The sequence below is a fragment of the Pinus tabuliformis genome, chromosome 9 (genome assembly GCF_031772625.1).
Source record: "Pinus tabuliformis cultivar Carrire ecotype Pingquan chromosome 9, CPIR1, whole genome shotgun sequence".
NCBI classification, from domain to species: domain Eukaryota; kingdom Viridiplantae; phylum Streptophyta; class Pinopsida; order Pinales; family Pinaceae; genus Pinus; species Pinus tabuliformis.
The window spans coordinates 151,178,591-151,192,796 of record NC_142307.1 but is presented as its reverse complement, the minus strand read 5'-3'; the positions used below and the strand labels follow the sequence as shown (position 1 = coordinate 151,192,796).

At 36.0% G+C, this 14,206-nt stretch overlaps 1 pseudogene; it reads left to right on the top strand.

Annotated features, from left to right (window-relative positions):
• The first annotated feature begins 3,439 nt into the window (after window positions 1–3,439).
• LOC149147574 (early light-induced protein 1, chloroplastic pseudogene) lies at window positions 3,440–3,976 on the top strand (annotated as a pseudogene).
• Window positions 3,977–14,206: the final 10,230 nt, after the last annotated feature.

Sequence of the window (14,206 nt, the reverse complement as noted above, 5' to 3'; positions counted from 1 at the left end):
CGAGCAGATATATTTTGATATATCCATGAGAGGAAACAATTTTCCGTTCTGATGGATGCCGTCATAATTTGAAGCAAGCTGATTCTTCTAGCTTATGGGTGTAAGCAAATCCATATACAATTTGTTCAACAGATTATTAAAATAATTGAGCAGTGCAACAAAAGTAGGGTGGTGTTCTCTCGAAAGGGTTTTGAACATAAATACTTGTGTTCTTATGTGTGCATGCTTGTGTTGATGTTTCTCATGGTTATTATGTTTGAGTTTATTGTTTCTTTCATATTTAGTTAAGGCAATATTGTGAATGGGCATGGTTATTTGATATTGTGGTAACAATTTTAAAATTGATATAAAGGCCATCACTACTGATTCATCCCCCCTCAATACTCAATACATTTCCAACATAATTTTTTTCTTCTTGGTAGTCAGTCAGCAATGCAGAGCCCTAGACCAACTAGTCGGGGAGCGTTGTGGAGATTTTCACACACTGAGACCTAAGCCTAACCCCCTCTAAATCAGTTTTTTGGCACGCTCTGGTTTTGACCTCGAGATTGTGGAGCTTTTCAAGCTCCCTACAAGGACAAATTACTATTTCTCAATGTAAGTGATCGATGGGGGTTTGTGGAATCCTATCCCAGTGACCCTAAATCTAATTACAAGATTGTTTTTCCCTATTGCCCAATTGGGCTTAATCTATGTGAGTTAAGTTATAATTAATGTGGACTGTTTCAAGTCTTTCCTTAGTGGTTGTAACCAAGCGCTAGTTTTATTAGGGTGTGAGTGTGTGAATAATGTGTATGTGGATGTGTTTATTAAATCATGTTTTATGATGGCAATGCTACTGAGAAATAAAGTGCATAAACTATAAATAATAGTAAAATAACAACAAACGGAAGCACGCAATTCCCCACGCAAAAATCTATGAAACGACAAGAACAAATGAGGACAATACAAGCAACCCAAAGAAACGAAAATACCAAAAGATTTAATGCATAAGGGGCTAGGATCTAAGGCTAGATCTGCTAAAATGATGCAAAAAAATCCAAGAAAAAACATAAGGGAAAGTATTGGAAAATAACATAAATCAAATTGTGAAAAGAAGGATGCTCGTGGCGATCCTAAAGAATAAATTCAACACATGTCTCAAAAGGAAACAAATCATTCTAAAAATTACCTAAAAAGGACTACAAAATGATGGCAACAACGTTGGAAAACAATGGCTAAATGTTCTGCGCACTAGATTCCTCAACTGAACAAATTGTCTCCAAAATGGTAGAGGTGTACTCTAAACCCTAAGGGGATTTTCCCTTCCTCGAAATGAGAAAACATACTAAGAGACTTTGGGCCTAGGGGTGAAAGGGAACAAGAAGAAACCCTTCCTGACACACGTGCATAACTGTCGCCAAAATTATGAAAAAAAATTGTAGAAATAGGGGGCACAAGTTTTTACATGTTTAATGTGTCCTCGAGCATAAAAAGGCTCAAAACGTCCATATGGGGTGCAATATTTTGTCAAAAAAAATGTGCTCCCTCCCCAAAGGAATTTCTTCGTAAATTTATTGCAAACAGTGTCATCTCTTGCACGAATGGTACATGTGACCTACAAAAAGGACAAGGAAACCCAACATAACAAATATTCTTCAATCAAAGAGTAAAAATCCAAAAAAAGAAGTGAAAATTGAGAGAAAGAAAAAATCCTGAAAATTGCTAAAAAATGTCGAAACAACAGTCACTAGGGTTCTAAATTTTTAAGCTACTCGAGTTGCCATTTGTTAGTATGAAGTTTCTTGGAAGTTGCACCAAAATCCTTCACTTATGTTAATCGTGACATATAACCCTAACAACAAAAATGAATGGTTTTCATTTCTCTTTAGATCTGAAAAATAAAATATCAAAACCCTACAACAAATAATATCCAAATATAAATGAACATGTACCATAAAATGATATATTGAGAATCCAATGGAAATAGCAGAACTTTGATTCTATTATTGAAAAATAAATGTTTATACATGTGAAGAGAATGTATAGACTTGGATCTAGAGATCCCCCTCTTTCGGATGAGTCCTTTGTACCCTATGCTTCAGCTATTGATTCAACTCATTGTCTCTCAAAGTGTATGTAATGGGTAAGAAGAAACGGTGATGGCCTGAACTAAAGATGGGAGCTCAAATCTCACAAGGCGATAATTAGGACGATGAGAATAGTCATGGTGAAGAATGAAGAGATAACCATATTATTTATAACAAAATATTATGATAGATCTAGATTTAAGATAATAATAAAAAATGTTGGAATAAATCAAGATCTAACCGTTAGGAATATTTTATTGCATTTTAGAGAGGAAAATATTATTTAAAATTATCAAATATCTTTATTTAGAAAATTAATAAACTACATTTATTTGGATAATAAACTACATTTATTTGGATAATAAACTGCATTTATTTACATTTATAAACCATAAATAAAATTCTTTAAACTAACTAATTAATCTAATTATGGAAAATCCTTATGTTTTTTAAACCTTTATTAACTAATTAAAATGCCCACTCCCTATGGACATTCAAAACCTACTCCCACCTGTTACAATAACCCTTTATAAAAAAAAGGATAGAGGAGGATAGAAATGGTTCAAAACGTGATTTACACGAACTCCTAAATTCTAGCACGAATTTGAGACTTACTCCAGGTTGAATAATCTTTGGTGATGGTGATGCCCTCTACTATTTCGAACTACCTATAAGCAGAGCTTACTACACGGTTGATATATCTGGTAAGTGGCTTGCTACTCTAAAGCATGACTGGCTCCATACTATTTCAAGTGCGGTGCGCCGGTTGTTGGAGGATCTACATCTCAATTTTTATCCAACCACGTGGAAACATAGTCCGAGGAAGAGAAACCTCGACTTGGTTAAGCGTTTACCGTTCAATGAATGACGGTAGATTTTTCCGTATGGCCTCCACATCCTTATATATAACACAATAACCAGCCCTGGAGTCTCATAACAGATCAATAGTGGCTATTCTTCTTTAGTTATTTCATATTGTTCTCAAAGTCCATATAAATTAGATTCGTTCTCATACATAGTGTTCATTATTATATTGCGATCATGGCCGCTGTAAATGCATCAGTAATGGCGATGAATGGAGCATCGCTCCTGCAACGGAGGCCAGCGGAAAGGTCAACAACCAGCAGGCAGCTTCGAGTAAAATGCATGGCAGGGGTTAGTAATTCTGTCGCTGTTTCCGTATCCACGAATAGAAGGTTTTATGTTATTCTATAAGGTTTTATGTTATTCTATATATAACTTAATTTGGGTCATGTGGATCCACAGCCGGAGTCAAGGCGATCACCTTCTACCCCTCCTGAGACGGTAAGCGATTATGCAAGCGCCAATTTTTACATTAACATGCACATGCACTGCACTGAACTGAATTGAATTGACATAAATAATAATGCAGGTGAGCACAAACTTTAAGGACGTGTTTGCTTTCAGTGGGCCAGCCCCAGAAACCATAAATGGGAGACTCGCCATGCTCGGATTCGTCTCAGCTGTCGGGGTGGAGATAGCGAGCGGGAAAGACCTCGCCGCCCAACTGGCCAGCGGAGGAGTTCCACTGTTTATTGGAAGCGCGCTTCTCTTCACGCTTGCTTCTCTGATACCCATGTTCAAGGGAGTGTCCAAAGAGAGCAAATCACAGGAAATAATGTCTTCTGGGGCAGAGATGTTGAATGGGCGTTTTGCCATGATTGGCCTCGTTGCGCTGGCCTTGACTGAATACCTCAAGGGAGGTCCTCTCATCTCATGATCATCATCAGCTCTGTACCAAACTTCATACCCCTCTTAGCGTAGGTTGTAATCGAACCCAACTTGTATTCACTCTGCTATCACGAGATGGCACTGTAACAAATTGTTTTGGCAGTTTGTGATATATTTGACAAGTTCATTCACAATCAATCATATAAATATATTTCTGATCAGTACATCTTTGGCAGAAACTTTGATCTATCTTTGGCAGAAACTCTGATCTAACTTGGAAGGATAAAAACAAGCATAGCGATCAGTAACACAAACAAACTTTTATTCATTTGGTACTCGTAAATTTATAAATTCCGTACTAACTAATATTAATAATTATTCCAAAAATACTAGTAATTATTCCAAAAGTGCAGCGAAAGAACTAGAATTTTTTAAATTGCAAAAATTGTATTAGTACATATATGCCCTATGTTATATGTATTTACATATTTAAATTTAAATAGATATTATAAAAAATAATATTTTAGTTTTATAAATTTTTATTATACATTAAGTTGTACATATTTATATATAGTTATTTAATATATTTCTCTATATATATATTTAGATTATATATATATAAACATTAGTTTTGATATATTTTTAACAAAATACTAAAATCATAGAATAACCAATGTTGAAAACAATCATTTAAACTCAATTAAAATGAATGGATTATAAAATCTATGGTTTATATTATATTATTAATTAATATTATTTTTTTCTAAAAAGTAATTAAAATCTATTTATAGTGTATTTTAATTTATATATGAATGATAAGTGGTGATATTTTAATTTCATATATAATCCCAATTAAAAAACAAATTTGATACATCATTCATAAAATACCCAAAGTAAAAGATAAAAGCATAGTGTGCAAAATTTAAGGAATAAAAAAAGCCATTAAATTACCCCTACCAAAAATTATTTTTTTTACTAGAATAGTACACATAAAAGAGAATCAAATATGCTTAAAATCATGGACCTCTGTTGAACAAATGTACTTGTATTAGTGCCTATAGTTTCCATGTCAAATGGTTAGGCATTTGTGTATAATTTTTTTCGTTTGTCAGGAGTTGTTGTACTCTTGGAAAATGGTAAGCTTTACAGATCAATTAGATGGCCACACAATTTAGTTATGGGCTTTTATGCTAGTCCCATAGGGATGCACTGCAAGACTTGACAAGCCTCTTTTATGGTTATTTTTATCCCTGTAATCGATGGCTATGTTAGCAAGTACGGGCATTGAAACTTGAGAGTGATTCGGGTGAGAAAATGCCATTCAAAGTAGATATGAATTTGTAGTTGGGCGGGACTCTCATGTTCTTGTTAGGGACATAATTAAAACTACATTAATTCATTATAAATTTTTGTAAATAGCTCAAATCCATTAAAATCAAGCGAGTGAAGGTCTCAAAGGCTTTAGAACCCTTGAGGCCACTCTGTTTCATCACCCATACGTAAGATATTTTGCAATTACTTGTTGAAATTTTTTCCATTTGATGATGGTAAACATTGTGGAGTTACAAGAGACTTGATTCAAGCTAATGAATGATAATTTTGGATTAAGTTAAGACCTAGTGCATTTGTGATTCCCATGCCTAGATAACTAACAGGTGCATTAAGCATTTGGATAATTAACAAAAACAAATTCATGCAGGCTGCTGGTGCATTTTCTTGTGATTTCCATCTCTATTGTTTATGATTCCCATCCCTGGATAAACAATTGGCAGTTTATGTATTACTCCCTCAATAAATAATAAATATGAGTTCCATCCATAACTCGTGTTTTCGATATCCCATGCCTTAATATTCCTATCATTAGTGGTGCATTTGTAATTTCCATTTCTAGGTTTTACAACCTCCTTGCAACTGAATAGTTTTGTTACGTGGAAGGAAGCCTCATTTCGAAGACACTCAGGGTTAGAAAAAACAAATGAAGTTGTATAGGTTTAAAGAAAAATATGCTTTAATTCATAGGTCTAAAGAAAATAAATTGTTCCAAATTGTTGTGACCACTCAGGCCATACCCAAATTCATAACTATTAAATAGACATCATCATTATAAGTTGTATACACCAGCACTCAAGCTTAGGCACATATTGAACCTCCACTTCTCCATGAGGAAACCCTAATCTCTATGTGTGCATTATCAGGCATTTTAACTTCATAGACCACATCAAGTTCCATAATGTTGTAGTCCTCATTCATAATGGTGGTACTCATATTTTCATTCATAAGAGAGTGGTAGAATAAACCCATTGTTTTTAATGCCTAGGACACAAATTTTAAATCATGATCCCCAATTGAGGTATAATGAACTGTGGGGGAAAATGTGAAAATGTCAAACTCTATATCGGAGACTATCAACTCAAATCCCATTTATTTTCCATTGATATGGGTGGCTATGATATAATATTGGGGGTAGAGTGTCTATGCACATTGGGATCACTCATAATGTATTTGAAAGAAATCTATATAGATTTCTCTAAAGGGGGACATGTATACACCCTTCAATGGATTTTGGTAAGGTCCCTTGAAATAGTCAATGCCCATAGTATGGAAAAATTATTAAATAAAGGCCACTCTAGAATTATTTGCCAATTTAATTCCATATGAGTTATGGATAATCCATAATTTGACATAAGAAATACTCTTAAATTTTCAATTGTTCCTTCACAAAAATCATCAAGTCTTTCAAACACCAAAGACTAAGTTTATCCATTCTTAAAGAAAGCGCTAACATAACATTCCCTTGATCCTAGGAATTCAACCACAAAATGTACGTTCTTATTAACACCCTTTTGCACAAATTGATATAAGAAAAATATCAATCAAGAACTATTGAAGGTGGAGGTCATACAACCTACTACAAGCCCTTACTCATGAGTAGTAGTCTTGATATTAAAGAAGGAAGGAACCTAGTGCAAGTGTCCTAATTATTAATGATCTTCTAGATGAAAAGCATGGAGAGAATTTTTTCAATAATAAACATATGAAGGTCAATATGAGTTTTTTGTGATTACTTTCAATATTTATTAAACTTCGTCAACCTTCTAGAGCCTCATGAAAAAAAATTCAAAGCCTTTCTATGCAAGTTTTGCTAGTCTTCTTTGACGATATTATGGTCTACAATAAAGCATTGGAACTACACATAGAGAATGCTGATAATTCATTGAAACTCTTTCGAGATGACCAATTTTTTATGAAGCATTCCAAAGGTGCCTTTTGGGCTCCTAGGTTTGAATATCCATGATTATCCCCATCCTAAAACACTTCGATTTTAAGGGGATTTTTAGGAAATAAATGATACTACAAAATAATTGTGAACACTCATGGTAAAATTATAGCTCCCCTTACTGTACTTGGCAATGCTGCCTGTGTGTTTCATGACATGTCCTTAACCATCACTTGAGGATCTGTTAGCTCTAGAAATATGTCTGTTTACTAACACCTATGAGTTCTAGTGTAACATAAATCATGATCCCAAAAATTGGTATCAGATACAGGTTCCTTTAGGAATAACTTTACCACTAAAAGGTAAATTGATAGGGCATCCTGGCTAAACCAGAAAGTCAGGATGCTTATTCAAGTAAGATACCAGTACTTGATGGTACAAATTATGTATTTTGGAAAGTCAGTATGGAAGCCTATCGCATGTCCCTAGGTGTAGATGTTTGGAGTTTTGTATTAGTTGATTATATTGTCCGAGAAACCCCTCCTACAAATGAAAATGATAAAAATGTTTATGGGAACAATGAAAAGGCAAAGAGTGCAATTCTCTTTGGCCTTAATCAATATGACCTTGTAAAAGTAATTCAATGTAAGTCAACTAAGGAAGTATGCTACAAGCTCTAGAATAGTTATAAAGGAGATGAGAAAGTTAAGCAAGCCAAACTTCAAGCGATTAGAATGAGGTTTGAGAGCTTAAGAATGAATAAGGAGGAAAATATACCAGAATATTTTCTTAGATTAATGAGGTAGAAAATATGATTAGAGGATTTGGAGAACAACTCATGAATGAAGTAGTTTTCTAGAATGTATTTATATCTCTTCCTATGAGATTCAGTTCTAGGATCTCATCTACATAAGAGATATCAAACTTAAAGTCTCTTTTAATGAAGGCGCTACATGGAACTCTCACTTCCTATGAGATGAGAATAGAAAAAGAGAAGTTTGAGCAAAAGGAGGTAGAATTTAAACCCTCAATGAAGAATAAGGAACACAAATATCACCAAGAATGTTCCAAGTATGAATTTGATCAAGAGTTTGCTTAGTTGGCTAGAAAGCTAAAACATGGTTTAGGAAAGTATAAGGGACATCTACCCCTACCAAAAATTATTTTTTTAACTAGAATAGTACACATAAAAGAGAATAAAATATGCTTAAAATCATGGACCTTGGTTGAACAAATGTACTTGTATTAGTGCCTGTAATTTCCATGTCAAATGGCTAGGCATTTGTGTATAATTTTTTTCGTTTGTCACGAATTGTTGTACTCTTGGAAAATGGTAAGCTTTACAGATCAATTATATGGCCACACAATTTAGTTATGGGCTTTTATGCTAGTCCCATAGGGATGCACTGCAAGACTTGACAAGCCTCTTTTATGGTTATTTTTATCCCTGTAATCGATGGCTATGTTAGCAAGTACGGGCATTGAAACTTGAGAGTGATTCGGGTGAGAAAATGCCATTCAAAGTAAATATGAATTTATAGTTGGGCGGGACTCTCATGTTCTTGTTAGGGACATAATTCAAACTACTTTAATTCATTATAAATTGTTGTAAATAGCTCAAATCCATTAAAATCAAGCGAGTGAAGGTCTCAGAGGCTTTAGAACCCTTGAGGCCACTCTGTTTCATCACCCATACGTTAGATTTTTTGCAATTACTTGTTGAAATTTTTTCCATTTGATGATGGTAAACATTGTGGAGTTACAAGAGACTTGATTCAAGCTAATGAATGATAATTTTGGATTAAGTTAAGACCTAGTGCATTTGTGATTCCCATGCCTAGATAACTAACAGGTGCATTAAGCATTTGGATAATTAACAAAAACAAATTCATGCAGGCTGTTGGTGCATTTTCTTGTGATTTCCATCTCTATTGCTTATGATTCCCATCCCTGGATAAACAATTGGCAGTTTTTGTATTACTCCCTCAATAAATAATAAATATGAGTTCCATCCATAACTCGTGTTTTCGATATCCCATGCCTTAATATTCCTATCATTAGTGGTGCATTTGTAATTTCCATTTCTAGGTTTTACAACCTCCTTGCAACTGAATAGTTTTGTTACGTGGAAGGAAGCCTCATTTCAAAGACACTCAAGGTTAGAAAAAACAAATGAAGTTGTATAGGTTTAAAGAAAAATATGCTTTAACTCATAGGTCTAAAGAAAATAAATTGTTCCAAATTGCTGTGACCACTCAGGCCATACCCAAGTTCATAACTATTAAATAGACATCATCATTATAAGTTGTATACACCAGAACTCAAGCTTAGGCACATATTGAACCTCCACTTCTCCATGAGGAAACCCTAATCTCTTATCTGAATTTGAAACTACTTGTAAATGGTTTGCAAGCTATTCAATTCAGATATATACATGTTTAAAAGATGTCCATGTCTTACAGGAAGAAAACAAATGAAATTTTCAGCTGTTCATGACCCATTTAAGTATAGCAGATTCATTTTCTTTTACTGTTTAACACACTAAAACGAATTTGTTCTGCAAAATAAATCAACCACAGATGCAAAAGAAGTTGATGAAGCAGTTCACCCCTCCTGGGCTACGTCTGCTGGGTCCAAGGCTCCCAAATGAGCATGTCCTTGTTTTAATTAAATACTCAAATTGAATATACAGCTGAATAGAAGCATCTACAGGTGGAATAGATGGTAAAAACGGATTCATAACACTTGAATCCTTCAGGATTGACTACTGGTTCACCTCCAATGGATACCTGCAACCCTATACAGTCTTCACAACACTGGGCCCTGGTGGCTCCTAGGACTTTCACGGCTCCAAAACCTCTGCAAATGACCTCAAATGGCTGTAAGGCCTACACCAATGGCTTCAGAAGGTCGAAATACCCAAAATCAAAAAAAAATCGTCCAAAACCGCCTTTCCTAGCCAAAGTTATGGCCCATTAAAGATTCCCTCTAGTTTAGCCTAAAAAAACTCCAGTTAACTTTAGTTGGAGCCAGTTAGGCCCGCCAAATATGGCGGGTCCACCCAAATTTGGTGCTCTTCCAAAATTTCCGCCAACTTGACTGCAGTTATAATAAATGCATATGAACGGTTGGCAGTTTACCTCGGATTTTGTGCCCGTCGGTTAAGGGTTTGGCCCATGGTTTTGGGCTGTGGTCACATGGTATGGGGGCTGGCCCCTTTCATTTCCCACCCAAACCAAATTTAAACTTTATAGATAATTGCCACCACACATATAACAATGGTGACCCCTGTGGTGTGTTGGTATGGCGTTGAAATGTTACAAGACAGGTTGTGGGTTCAAACCACAAGTCGACCAAAAACTTTTAAACGCATATGCTTATACCCTTGCTGACGTCACCCAGGGCCACGTGGTGCCCTCCGGGCCTGCCATGTGGCAGCTTCTAATTCGCTGCCCAAAAGAAATACTCCCTAGAATATTCCAAGGAATATTCTGTGGAATATTCTTTTTTAATTTTTTTGAAAAATTCAAAAATTTCAATGTTACTGAGAAATTCTTCTTTTTGCCATAACTTTCTCATACAGCGACCGTTTTTCGAACCGTTTGTGGTGCCAGAATTAGGAGGACGAGCACTTTCCAGTTGTTCAACTTTCAACCAGTTCTGAGCATTTTAAATTTTGAACATTTTACGACACTTAGGACATGAGCACCTGATCACGCCTCCCCATTGGGAAGCTTTTGGACCCAAAAAGCCTTCAACTACCTGTTAAAGAGGTGAGGGTACAGCTCCCTCACTCTGTCCACCTCCATCCACTTTGCCTTGTTCGGTTTGCTGCCTTTGAAACCAACCCGAACATAATCTACACTGCCCCTCCTTGAAGTGTGTGTCCTTCTGTCAAGGATTGTATCTTCTTTCAGCTCATCTAAGAATTCTGGCGAGAAATCTTCTATAGATGGCAGCTGAACAGCACTTTCATGATCAACAATCAAAGGAGGTTCATACAAACGTAAGTTCTCCACATTGACAACAGAATACATTTGCATGTAGGAAGGCAAATCTAATTGAAAAGCATTATTTCCAACCTTCTTGAGGATTTTGAATGGACCATAACGAATAGGCTTCAGCTTTTTACCTTCTCCTTGCATCCTTTCCTTACTAATGTACAGCCATACCTCATCCCCTTCTTGAAACTTGTGATCGACTCTATGCTTGTCGTGTCTTTCCTTGTACTTGCCTTGACTCTTCTCAAGTTGTTCTTGAATTTGCTAATGTATTTGCTGAATTATTTCAATGAATGAATGAGCTTTGTCAATATCATTATGTCCCTCAATGGCGACATCTTTCTCAAGAATGAAATCAAGAGGTGATTTTGGCAAGTAACCAAAACAAGCTTCAAATGGTGAGGTGTTTGTGGAAGAGTACTTGGCACGGTTGTAAGCATGTTGTATGTAGTGCAAATGTTCATCCCAAAGCTTGGGATGCTTGCTGCAATATCCTCTCAAGAGGTGCACAATGGTTCTGTTCACAACTTCTATTTGTCCATCTGTTTGTGGATGGAAAGCAGTACTTTTCTTCAACTTTGTGTCCATCATCTCCCATAGGTTGGACCAAAAATTCCCCACAAATCTGGAATCCCTGTCACTAATAATGGAAGTAGGCAAACCAAAGTGAATCCATACATGATGAAAAAATAATTCAGCAGTTTGTTCAGCAGTTATAGTTTTCTTACAAGGCATAAGTATACACATTTTGTTGAAACGATCAACTACTACATATAAATAATCATGCTGCTTTCTAGATTTTGGCAAACCTCCTACAAAATCCATAGAAATGCTCTCCCATGGTCTAGAAGGTACCGGCAAAGGAGTATACAAACCAAGCTTCCTATTACTAGGCTTGCTTGTAGCACATAATGAACATCCTCTTATGAACCTTGAAACAGAATCTACCATGCGAGGCCAATAGCAATACCTCTGTAGATGTGCAACTGTTTTGCTTGCCCCAAAATGGCCAGCAATAAGAGAAGAATGAGCTTCTCTTATGACATTTATTCTCTCCCCCTGTGGTATACACAACTTGCCCAAATGAAACAACAAATTGTTATGCATGTGATAGTCATTTTCCTCTACATGATTCCCTTTACTCAAGTTAGCATACACATCTTTAAAGTCATCATCAGATGCATATTGTTCTATGTAACTATCATGTACAATGGAATCATTCTTAAGTAAAGTAACAGCACCAATAATAGGCCTTGAAAGCATATCAACAACCTTATTCAAAGTACCTTTCTTGTACCTTATTACCAAATGGAACTGTTGCAAGAAGCCCATCCATCTGAAGTGTCGTGACTGTTGTAACTTGCTTTGTGATTGCAAGTACTGTAAGGGCTGATGGTCGGTATGTATAACAGTTTCTTTGCCCATCAAATAGTGTTTCCACTTTTTGACTCTTTGTACCAATGCATACAACTCCTTATCATATGTAGGATAATTTACAACAGCACCATTAAAAGTTTCAGAATGAAAAGCAATAGGCTTACCATGCTGTAGAAGAACTGCACCCATGGCATAATCACTAGCATCGGTTTGTATCTCAAATGGCTGTCTCAAATCTGGTAATGCAAGGACCGGAGCTGAACTAATCTTCTCTTTCAAAGATTCGAAAGCTTTTTGCTGCTTGCCTCCCCATTGGAAAGCATGCTTCACACTTGTCACTGCATGCATAGGAGCTGCTATAGAAGAGAAGTTAGAGATGAACTTCCTCCAATATTGAGCTGCACCCAAAAAACTTCTTACCTCTGTTATGGATTTGGGAGTAGGCCAATTCACAACAGCCTCTATTTTAGCAAGATCAATTCTCAAAGCACCTCCTCCTACTATGTCCCAAATAAACCAAAGAAGTCTTTCCAAATTCACACTTTGACATTTTAAGAAATAACTGATTCTTCTTCAAAACATCAAGTACTTTCCTAACATGCATGACATGATCTTCTCTAGACGTGCTGAAAATTAAGATGTCATCTAAGTAGACAATAACGAAATCATCAAGAAAAGGACGCAAGACATCATCGATTACCCGCATGAAAGTTGCAGGTGCATTGCACAAACCAAACGACATCACAAGCCACTCAAAGAGTCCTTGTTTGGTTTTAAAGGTTGTCTTCCAAATGTCACTTTCTTCAATTCTTACTTGATGATATCCACTGCGCAAGTCTAACTTAGTGAAATATCGAGCATCTTTCAGCTGGTCTAGCAAATCATCTATCCTTGGGAGTGGGTAACGATTCTTTACTGTTATCTTGTTCAAGGCCTTGAAATCAACACACATACGCCAAGTGCCATCTTTCTTTGGAATCAGTACAATCGGTGACCCACATGGCGAAGTACTTGGCCTTATGAAACCCTTGTCCAACAAGTCCTTGATTTGCTTCTTTATTTCAGCATTCTCCATAATAGATATGCGGTACATGCCTATGTTTGGAAGAGGACAATCTGGATGCAAATGGATTTCATGTTGAATCTCCCTCTTAGGAGGCAAACCTGTTGGCTCCTGAAATATCTCATGATATGCATCAACTACATCATATAGATCTGATTTAAGTTTTGGATCACAATTGTCAAATGACTCATGATTCACATCAACCTTGGGCTTAATCATAAGAAGAACAAAATTCTTACTTGAATTGACTAGCCTTTTTACCTGTCCTGCATTCACCATCGCTATATTTGTCTTCTTGCGATGAGCTCTAACAATGAACTCCTTGCCATCTTTGAAAAGATGATATTTGTTTTCATGGCGATGAAAGATAGCTTTCCTGTCAAACAAGTAAGGACTTCCCAAAATAATTCCTGCTATATCAAAAGGTACCACATCAAGTTCAACTATGTCAATAAAATGTGCAGTAATTGCAAAGCGCAATGTGCACTTTCCTGAAACTTGTAAATTTGCATCCTTGCAAATCCATCCAAGTGGATATGGCTTCGGATGTGGAACAGTCTCAAGTTTAAGCTGCTTGACCAAGTCCTCTGATATAAGGTTTGCTTGTGACCCACTATCAAAAAGTGTGTCAATTTTAGTATGTTTTGAAATCACCCTCACATGAAACAATTCAATTCTTTCTTCCTCATTAGGAGCTTGTACATGACAGTTTGAGGTACTATGGCTGGCTTGAGTTTCAATTTCTTTTCCCTTCAAGTTTTTCAAACCCATAGCTGCAATTTTGGTT